Source organism: Macrotis lagotis, chromosome 1, assembly GCF_037893015.1.
Source record: "Macrotis lagotis isolate mMagLag1 chromosome 1, bilby.v1.9.chrom.fasta, whole genome shotgun sequence".
Taxonomy (NCBI): domain Eukaryota; kingdom Metazoa; phylum Chordata; class Mammalia; order Peramelemorphia; family Peramelidae; genus Macrotis; species Macrotis lagotis.
In genome coordinates, this window is record NC_133658.1 from 308,835,290 (window position 1) to 308,846,748 (window position 11,459).

Here is an 11,459-nt window from a genome sequence, read left to right on the forward strand (position 1 = left end):
ATGCTGGGATCTCTTGAGTTTATCAAACTTTAGTTTACCATATTAATATATTGTTTACTTAATCTGTTCCATTGAGTCACCTCTCTCCCTATCAGTACGAAATTATTTTGATACTTTTTTTTGTAGAATACTTTGAGATCTGGTATTGCTAGCACTGATTAAAATATATTGATTTAAATAGTTTTGTCATTTTGTACTATTGTGTCTTGGTCTACTCATGAACAATTATTATTTCTCCAATTTTTATATGTATGTAGAATTGCTTTATATTTGTATTTATATAGTTCCTGTGCATGTCTTGCCAAGCAGACTTTCAAATATTCTATATTTTGTGTGGTATTTTAAAATGGAATTTCTCTATCTTTTTGTGCAATATTTTGTGGTAATATAAGGAAATGATGATTTATCTGGGTTTGTTTATATCTTTTGAATTTGTTAAAGTTGTTAATTGTTTTGGTTAATTTTTTAGTTGAATCTTTAGGGTTTAAGTAAACTGCCATGCCACTTGTAAAGAATGATAATTTTAATAAGCCTATGCTTATTCCTTCAATTTCTTTTTCTGTCTTACTGCTCTAGGTGTCATTTCTAGCACTATGTATCCTTGTTTTACTCCTGATCTTACTGGAAAGGTCTCTATGCCCGTTAAAGATAATGCTGGTTTTTTGGTTTTAGCTAGCTACTATTTATTTTATTCAAACAAGATCTATTTATTCCTATAGTTTCTAGAGTTTTTTTTGAAGTAGGAATGGATGATATAATCTTGTCAAAGCTGATTTTTGTGATTCTTGTTATTAAGATGGTCAATTATGTTTATAGTTTTAAAGCTGCATTCCTAGTATAAACCCAACCCTGGTCTTAGTATATAATCTTTATGATATAATGTTTATGATATGATATGTCTCCTTGCCAATATTTCATTTAAAAATTTTTTTGGATTGATATTCATTAGGGAGATTAGGCTATAGCTTGCTTTCTCTGTTTTGACTCTGTGATTTAGGTTTATTTGTATTAGAAGAAATTTGGTAGGATTTCTTATTTTCCCATTTTCCCAAATAGCCTTTGTATTACTGGTAATTATTTTTCAAATGTTTGATAGAATTCATTTGTAAATCCATTTAGCTCTGGGAGTTTTTCTTTAGAACCTCACTTAAATCTTAGTCAACTTCCTTTTCTTACATTATATTTTCTGTGCTCCATTTCCTGTTCTTTTAATCTGGGCATTTTACATTTTTGCAAATATTAATGCATTTCATTTAATTATCAGTTTTATTGGGGATATAATTGGGTGAAATACTTTCTAATAAATTCTTCGACTTTTTGAGTTTTATTTGACCATTTTCCTTTTTTGATACTCACAATGTAGTTTTATACTTTTAAAAATTAAACTACGGAATGGTAGTTTTAAAAAAATACATCTTGGGGCAGCTAGGTGACACAGTAGATAGAGCACCGGCCCTGGAGTCAGGAGTACCTGAGTTCAAATCCGGCCTCAGACACTTAATAATTACCTAGCTGTGTGGCCTTGGGAAAGCCACTTAACCCCATTTCCTTGCAAAAACGAAAAAAAAAAAATTAAAAAATCTCCCAGTTTTATTTATTCATCCCATGTTTTTTGATTTAAACTTTGTTACTTTCCTTTGATTTTGAGGATCTGTTTTGTTATTTAAGTGGGGATTTTCAATTTGCCAGTTTTCTAGTATCTGTTTCATTGATCTGTTCTTTCTTTTTTTTATTGATGAATGCTTTGATATATACATTTCTCCTACTAAAGACTGTTTTAGCTGCATTTATCCAATTCTGATATGCTGATATGCAATTATCTTTAATGAAATTTTCTATTGTTCCTTTGCCCCACCCATTGTAAAGGATTGTCATTTAATTCAGTTGCATTGTACTCCATAAAACATGTTTTATCTTTTCTTTTTCTGCATTTGTTTATGAATCTTTAATATCCTAATATATGATTAGTTTTTGTAAAGGTGAGAAATATATATATATATATATATATATATACACACATATATATAATCATTTCCATTATCATTCAATAATTTTAAGAAGTATACCATACTTAAACATTTCCAAAATTATTTTAAAGTCCTTTCCTTACTTGTTTACATTTTATTTAGATTTATATAAGTCTGAGAGGAGTTAATTGAGGTCCACTACTATGGTAGTTTTATTATTATCTATGTCTCCACATAACTCATTTAATTTTGCTTTTAAATATTTAGGTGTTAAACCATTTGGTACAGAGATGTTTAGTAATGATTAATTCTTAACAATGAATCAGTATTGTCATAGTACATTTCAAAAAATGTAGTTTCTTTCTTTGTCTCTTTTAATTAATTTAATTTTGTTGTTGACTTGTCTGAGATCATGATTGCTACCCCTCCTTTTTTTACTTTACCTGAAACATAATAAACTTTACCATAAACATAAATCACCTATCCCTTTATATTTAATTTTATGTGAATCTTTGTTTCAAGTGTGTGATTTATATAAATAAGTTATAGGTTTCTGCTTTCTAATCAATTCTGTCCTGTCCATTCATTCTATAGGTGAATACATACCATTTACATGAACAGCCATTGATATTAATACTGCCTTTCCATCTATATTCCTTAGGCTCAAATAATTTTCAAATTTAATTTTAATCTATTTTTCAAAAGCATTTACTGAATATAATTGTATTGCATTATAATTAGGAAGAATGCATTTAATGTTTCTGCTTTTATACATTAATTTATGAGGGTTTTTTCCTCAATATATGGTAAATGGTAAAGGCATCTTGCCCAGTTTGGAAATATTTTTCTTTCTGTTCCCATTCAGGAATCACAAAATACATATCTGACTTTTCTAAAGTATTTTGATTCTTTATTTCATGTCTAATTCCTCCTCCTCTTCCTTCATCATCATCATCATCATCATCATTATCATCAACAACAACAAATGCAACAACAACTCTTCATCTTAGATCTTTTTCTCACAAACATTTTTTACTTTTGGTTTTAATGAAACCTGGCTTTCATTTTCCAGTGTTGATCAGTTCTTTTCTTTCAAAGCTATGGGCTAGGAAAAGGAACTCTGGTTCTCTATTATATAAGTTCTGGACCCTACCTCCTTTGCTACTTATAACATCAGAAGAGTGGCACTATTGACCCTTTCTGTTTTTTTCTCGGTGGCAGAGGGGTGAATCTTACCTAAGTATTACAATTTATTTTCAGCCTGTCTACCTTTCTCACACTGGGGGCTGGAAATAATTAGCCATACCTTGTTAACAACAACTAGTTCACTTTTAGTCTGGGGATAATATATTTGTCCTTAAGTCTATCTAGCCTCTTTTCTCTGCTGTTTTTATGGAGTTTATTTTAGAAGGAAAGTTATGAGTATAATGACAATAGCTTAGTACCATCCTACATGAAGAAAACTCCTAACATTTAAGTGGCATTATGATATGATGGACAGAACACTAACCCTTAAATCAGAGGACCTGGGTTCAAATCTCATAGCCTATGACAATTACCATCCAAATCACTCAATGCCACTGGCACTAATTTTCCTCATTTATAAAAAGAAGACATTGAGATAGATGGATACCAAGATCTCCTGCAGCTCTAGATCTAGGAGTCTGTGACCATTGCTCAGTAGCCTTCTTCCATAGACAGCACAGGATTATATCCTTTCCAGATTACTTTTGCCATTATCTTCTGACCTGGTTAGTACCTGACTCAGTCTTTCTGCCCACCTAACTGCCTGACTAGGTGACTTTAATATTCATGTTTTTACCCATCAAACACTCTGGCTTACCAATTTACCACTATCATTACTTTTCATTATTTCCCTCTTTTCCCTACCTGAGCTACCCAAAGGGATGGTCATGCCTTAGAATTCAATTCAATAAACATTTGATAGGTGGCTACTGTGTACAGGGGACTGTAGTAGATCTATTGACTGAAATTATTTTCATCTCCAGAATTTTTGATCTTTGTTTGTTTCCTTTAGAGGCAGCTAGGTGGCATAGCATAGAACATTGGGCCAGGAAGACCTGAGTTTGTCTGACTTCAGATGCTAATTAAGTGTTTGATCTGGGACAAGTCACTTAACCTCTGTCGGAAATTTCATTTGTAAGATGAGGATTAGAGCACCCACCTCCTTGCGTTATTGTGAGAATCAAGTGAGATAATATTTGTAAAGTACTTAGACCAGTCCATAGAACATATATTCATTGAATAAAATGTTTGTTCTTTTCCTTTTTCGAGACTTTCTGATCATAATTCCTTATTTTTTCCATCTTATATATGACCTCACACTTCTTTCAAATCTGTTCTTCATTCTCACTGTGACCTAAATATATTCCAAATCAAAATCCTTCTCTGTTATCCCTGTTCTAGTATTTATCACCAGTCTTGATCCTATGGTTAATAATTAATTGTCACTATTTCTTAACCCTTAAATCCCTTGCCCTACTAATCCTTAACCCCACATCACTCACATCAATTTTCCCTGCTTCTATTTTCAAATCACTAAATGTTGTTAAAGTTTTTCACAAAGTTTCTTTTTTTTGAAATAATTTCTTGATGCTCTTTACTTTTTTAATATATATATATATATGTAATATAAAACTATCATTTCCCAATTTACTCAACCATCAACAAAAAGAAGCCTTTTTGTAGTGAGTATTATCAAGTGAAACAAATCAATTACTTTGCCATGTCTTAAAATATATGTCTCCTTTTGCATTTATTATCTACCATCTCTCTGCTGAGGGGGCATACTTTACCATTAAGTCTTCTGAAGTCATATTTGGTCATTGATCAGAGTTCTGAAGTTTTTTCAGTGTTATATTTCTTCACATGATTGTAAAATCACAAAATTTTTTCATAGCTCACTTCAACTGGGCCTTATTACTATAGGACAAAAATTTTATTTCTGGAGAGGGTAAATCTGGTAAAGTCCTACAGCCATAATGAGATGCAGATACTCTGACTTTTTTGGTAAGTTGTACATTTTTCTGACTTTGAGTAGTCCCATGCCCATGTACCACTCATTAAAGATGTTAATTAATGCATGACCAGTTAAAGTACCTAGCCTACACCTTTGAACATTTCCTTTAAAAGGAGCAGAAATATACAGAGGAAGAAAACCATACCTGGGTTGGGGGGGAGGGGAAAAGAGAGGGAAGGAAAAAGAGGAAAGGCAGTGGGTGAAAAAACAGAGTCCAAGACAGACTAATTCTTTTCCCTGGGGTGTCCTTGGTTTTGCTTGTAGATGCAAGAATATCAGCTGACAATAGAGAAGAGTCAGTTTCGGAACAATGAACCACAATGACAGAAATTTTGGACCAATCCTTCTGGCCCCAGCAGAGGAGTTCCTGGAGTAGCTGAACTTCTATTCCAAGCATTAACTGAAGATAATTTTGTCTAGAGTCTAATTCAACTCTTTTGCTTCATTCATATGGTGACTTATACAGACTATGCTAGTTTAGGATAAAAGAGTTAACTCTGTGATGTCAGTGCTTCCCCTATCAATGTTAGGGATTGAGTTTCAACCTCAGATGAGTACTATTAGCCTGGGAATTTGTGTAGGGGTGTAGGGGGTGTTCAGGGAAGACTAGTACTTTGACCTGAGGCTGTCAAGTCCTTTTCAGGGTTTCTTTCAAACTTTGATGTCTACTTGAGCCGCCTAATTCTCACCTGTCTCCAAGATGTTGCTGCATGTACAGTGGCCACATCCTGGTAAACCGTTTTGACAGGTGGGCTAAACCAGGTTGAGGGTAACTGAGGGAGTCTCACTCATTAGTGAGTTGGGGGTTAGAGTCTATCCCAAGTATGTGAAGTCTTCCACTGGTGGAATGGAGGAGGAGAACACCTTGAAGGTTACTGAAACAGGTGCTGTGGAGCCCTTGGTTAGATATCAAAGATGCCAAGGTTGTCCACTGCATCTAGAGCCATCACCAGTTGTCTTGACTATTGTCTGGCCATGCTGGATCATGATGACTTTGGAAGGCAGATGACTTCATGCGGCTCTACCTCACTTAAATCCAATTTACCCACGTATCAAAAGACTATTTATGCCTGGCCTGTGGTGTGGAGTATTCTGGTCTGATAAACCAGAGTTGGACATACTGTAATTTGTCTCAAACATAGGGATGTCATTTTGGTCTTCTTGAAAACTAAGGGCAAGAACCAATAAACTTGGGAATTTGTGTGTGTTCACAGGAGTGGAGAGTTGGGTTTCTTGATATGTTAGCAGTTTTTGAGTGATGTGTGTGTGTGTGTGTGTGTGTGTATGTGTGTGTGTGTGTGTATTGGTGAAAGTAGGAGTACCAAGAAAAAGTACATTATAAATCTAATAAACTACAGATTTCTGGGAGGTAGGACTTAGTGGAGAGGGGCAGAAAACTGTCTTTAACATTTATGAACTTTGATTCTTTGTATTTTTTTCAAACAGTATAATTAAATTCTCTTTTATGCTTGATGTATCAGTCTGGATAGCTGAGGGTTCTTTTAAATGATTCTGTTAGCTAAGAGAATCCTACCCTCATCCCACCACTACAACTGAACCCTGTACATGATTATGTAGCATGGGTTACATAACTCTCTATTATATTCTCTGCAGTAGCTTGTCTGAACATTTTTGTTTTCTCATTTCCTCTTCTGTCTTTTAGCAGATGATCTTGCTTCCTACTTTCCTAAAAAGGTTGAGGCCAGTTATCATGAGTTCTCTCATCCATCCTGATCCAATCTTCAAAACTTTTCCATCTTTATTCTTTCTTCATTGGTTATTTTAGTTTCAAAGGATGGTATTCTTTCCTCTTATTAAAGCCAACCTTACTTCCTCTTATTACATGAAGTCAGACTACTTTTTCTATTTGCAAAATAAGAGAAATTGGATAATCCCTTCTAGATCTAAAATGTATGACTGAATAAATCCTAGAATGTAGGTGACTCAGTACTGAACTATCTTCTTGAATTCATATCTGGCCTCAGATACTTACTAACTGTATGACACTAGACAAATCACTTAACTCTGTTTGACTCAGTTCCCTCATTTATAAAATGAGTTGGAGAAGGAAAAGGCAAATCATTCCCCAGTATTTATGTCAGAAGAAAACAAAACAAAATAAAACCTCAAATAGGAGGTCACAGAGTTGGACATGACAGCAATAAAATGTATGTACCATGAGGGAAAGTCCCACTAACCATTTGTTAGAATGATAACCTGTGAACCTGTAGAACAGGGGTGCAGGGACAGCATTGGTCTGGTGTTGCCAAGACAGGGACTCAAAATTTAATAAAACTAGGAGTTTTTAAGGGTGTATGTGAATTAAATGTTTGACTAAATATAGTTCACAAATGGTGTTATAAATATTAAAATGGCCCTAGGATGAATAAAGGTTACCCACACCTGCTAAAGAGAAAGGACTTAAATGTATAACAGCAACCCCCAATTTTTACTTGAATTCATTCAGTTAGGTGAGGGGAAGATGATGGGAAAGGATATGGTTGAACTGTACCTCCCTTAGCACCTAGAATAGTATTCTGCAAATTGGTGGATGCTACAGATATTTTTTGAAATTTTGAATTGAATCATGGCCTTGGGATGAATACTTTGCCTCCTCCTCTATATAATAAGGGGGTTTAAGTTCCTTTTCAGTTCTAAAATTCTGTTTCTGAGAAAATTATTTTCCCTAAAGTGAGTCTTAGCTTTCTCATCTACAAAAGGGAGATAATAATACTTACCTTCCAAGGCACAGAAGTGTGTGTGTGGGGTAATATTGGAGATGAGGAGACAAATTATGAGGTTATTTTAATAATCAAAGCAAAGAGGCAATAGGGTTAGAATAAGGGCAGTGTTCATATGAGTAGAGAGAAGGGAATTCATGTGATATGTGAAGAATCAATAGAACTATGAAGACATGAGAAAAAGGGAAGAATTGAAGATGATTGAGATGTCTAGGGAGGATGATAGTGACATCAACTGAAAGGGGAAAATAGGAAATAGGGTAGATTTTGGGGGAAAAATGAATTCTATTTTAAGAGTTTATTTGAGGGGCCAGTGAAAGTTCAGGTGGGGTTATCTAGGTAAGGAGTGTGAGATTTGGAACTAGAGTTCAGGGGAAAGATTAGACTTGGGGGATGAGAAATGGTTCCAGCAAATAGCACCAAGAAGGAAAAGTCAGAGAGATAAGAGGAGAAACAAGAGAGAGTAGGGTCATGGAATCATGAGAATTTACACAAGGGAAGGATGGTTGTTGGAGTCAGCAAGACTAGAATTTAAGTCCTTTCTTAGTTGTTTATTAGTTGTGTGACTCCAGGCAAGGCATTTTAATTTCTATTTGTCTGTTTCCTTAATTGTAAAATGAGAATAATAATAGCACTCACTTCACAGGGTTGTTGTGAGACTCAAATGAGATACCATATAAAGTGTTCTATAAACCTTAAAGCACTAGATAAATGTGAGTGAACAAACAAGATTATGTTGTGAAATTGCTTGTGAAATTATATGGCAAAGTTTTGGGAGAGATGATGAAGGGATTATTATCCGTGTTGGAGGTAGAGAGCTTATAATTGTGTCAAAGACCCAAAGGCTAAGCAGAGATAGGTGTAGCTCCAGGGAATTGCTTCCATGGTGAACACTTGCTAAAAGGACCACCAGACCTCAGGAATTTGTTGAGGAAGGGATGTTTTCATTCTTTCTGTTATCCCACATATGAACAGCAGATGGCAATGACACTACAAAAAAAAAACAACCAAAAAAAAAAAAAACCCCTAAAAAACCCCCTGAATATTGGAATTCTGGCCTCTAAAGTGGAACTGGGCAAAGGAAAGAGAGAGAGACTGGCTTCCCAAAGGCTGAGTATTAAATAAAAATGAGAAACTGCATCTTGTGGCAGTTCCTAGAGATAAAGTATGAAGCATGGCCCTGGTCCAGACCTACCAGGGAGGGCAGGATATCAACAAGGTCTTGATTCTAAGAGGGTAGCTCAGCAGCCAAGGGGCTTGACCCAGATGCACTGAATCATGAATGCACAGGTATACATACTTTCATGTGTACACATATGTACATAAACATACAAACTAATGCATATAGATGCATAGAAAATCTGGTATAGTGAGATGAATCCTGGCTTTGGAGTAAGAGAGCCCAAATTTGAATGCTGGCAACATCACTCATGACCTATTAGGCAAATCATTTAGTTTCCAAAGTTAGATATCTATCTGTAAATGAGGAGGTTGGACTGGATTAGAGGGCTGTAACCACTTTTGGGTCATGGACCATTTTGGTGATCTGGTGAAACAGCTTTTCAAAATAATGCTTTTTAAATATGTAAAATAGAATACATATAATTACAAAGATGATGTTTTTTTTTTGGTTTTTGCAAGGCAAATGGGGTTAAGTGGCTTGCCCAAGGCCACACAGCTAGGTAATTATTAAGTGTCTGAGGCTTGATTTGAACCCAGGTACTCCTGACTCCAGGGCCAGTGCTCTATCCACTGCGCCACCTAGCCACCCGTAAGATGATTATTTTGAAATAGTTATTTAACTATTTTAAAAATAAGTTCATGGTTCTTTCAGGTTACAAATTCCTCCTTTATATAATTTCTAGGTCTCTTTTAGCTCTGACTCCTATGATCTATGACTATGAGCTAACTTTCCCCTTATTTCAATATGTTGCCCTTTGTGTATGGAGCTGTAAGAATCTCCTGACCTTGTCATGTCCTCTCCTGCCTTCATATCCTTGAGTCTAGTGAAAATCCTCCTCATTGAAGCCGTCCCTGATCATATCATGTAGAGATCACATATCTATCTCCTACTTCAAATTCATCAGATTCTACTTTGCATGCATTCTCTACCCCACCCTGCCCACCCCAGTCCTGCCACCTCCTACAAAGTCACTAACTGCAGGGAGCTTATTATGTAAATTATAAGCTTCTTGAGGCAAAAATAGTGTAGTTTTTCATCTTTGCATCCCTAACACTGAACTGGACATACTATAAGTTCATGACATGGCTAAATGAATATATATATATATATCTACATATATATATATATATATGGTTTGCTCTTCATTCTTGAAAAAGACTATAACATCAGGGAGGTGAGACTGTGGCAACCAGGTAAATTGGATTTGAGTGAGGGGTTCTGTGCTAAGTTACCAGGCTCACTTTCTCCTCCAGAGTCATCTAGGTCCAGGGGCCAGATACGAATCAGAACAACTGGAGATGGCCCTAGATGCGAGGCAATCGTTTTAAGTCACTTGCCCAAGGTCACTAGATATCAACAAGGTCTTGATTCTAAGAGGGTAGCTCAGTAGCCAAGGGGCTTGACCCAGATGCACTGAATCATGGATGCACAGACATACATACTTTCATGTGTACACATACATAAACATACAAACTAATGCACATACATGCATAGAAAATCTGGTATAGTGAGAAGAATCCTGCTTTGGAGTAAGAGAGAGCCCAAATTTGTATGCTGGCAACATCACTCATGGCCTTGGGCAAATCATTTAGTTTCCAAGGTCTCTAGTAAGAGTCCAAGTGTCTGAGATTGGATTAAAACTCCTGTCCTTCTTACTCCAAGAGTAGTGCTCTATCCACTGCATACATATATTCAGGAGAAATGATAGTAACAGTTCAAATTAACGTAGCCTTACTTTTAAGGTTTACAAAGCACTTTCGTTTTTTTTAATTCATTTTTTTAACTTTTGTATTTTCTCCTTTTTTTTCTCTTCCCTCCCCCATCCCGGTGACAAAAAGAAATCTATGTTATTTGTGAGGAATCATATAAAACATTTCCATATTAATTCATTTTTGTGTAAGAAGATTCTAATAAAAAAGGAAAAAAAGAGGTAGAAAAATAGATGTTTTAGTCTGTATTCAGACAACATCAGTTCTTTCTTTGGAGGCAAATAGCTTTTTTCATCTCTCCTTGGTGTGATCAAGGAAGGCTTCATCAAGGAGGTAACACCCAAGCTGAGAATGGCTAAACTATTCATTGTTCCTTGTTATATTGCTGTTATTATGTACAGTGTTCTCCTGGTTCTGTTTACTTCACTCGGTGTCAGTTCATGTAAGTCTTTCCAGGACAAAGCCCTTATACCATAGTAAGTCCTACTAAGAAAGTGTAGTGCAAATGAAATTAGCATTCTATTTTACAGATGAGGAAACTGAGATTTAAGGAATTTTAAAGGGATTTGTCCATGAGACCATGGGCAAGTATGAGATAGAGTATAAAAACCAATTGCAGGGACTTAGGAGGTGCTGTGTGCTATTCTTCCCCCACCCCCTCCTTTCTCCCATCTCTCAGGAAGAGTATCTAGAGTGGATGCCCTTGTGGGATAAAGAAGGCAGGTCCCCTAGACAGGGCTGGAGGGCTGGGGTAGTGTGATGGGGAATGGAAGAACTCAGGGCTTAGGATTCTTTCATCTATTAGATGGGATCAGGGTG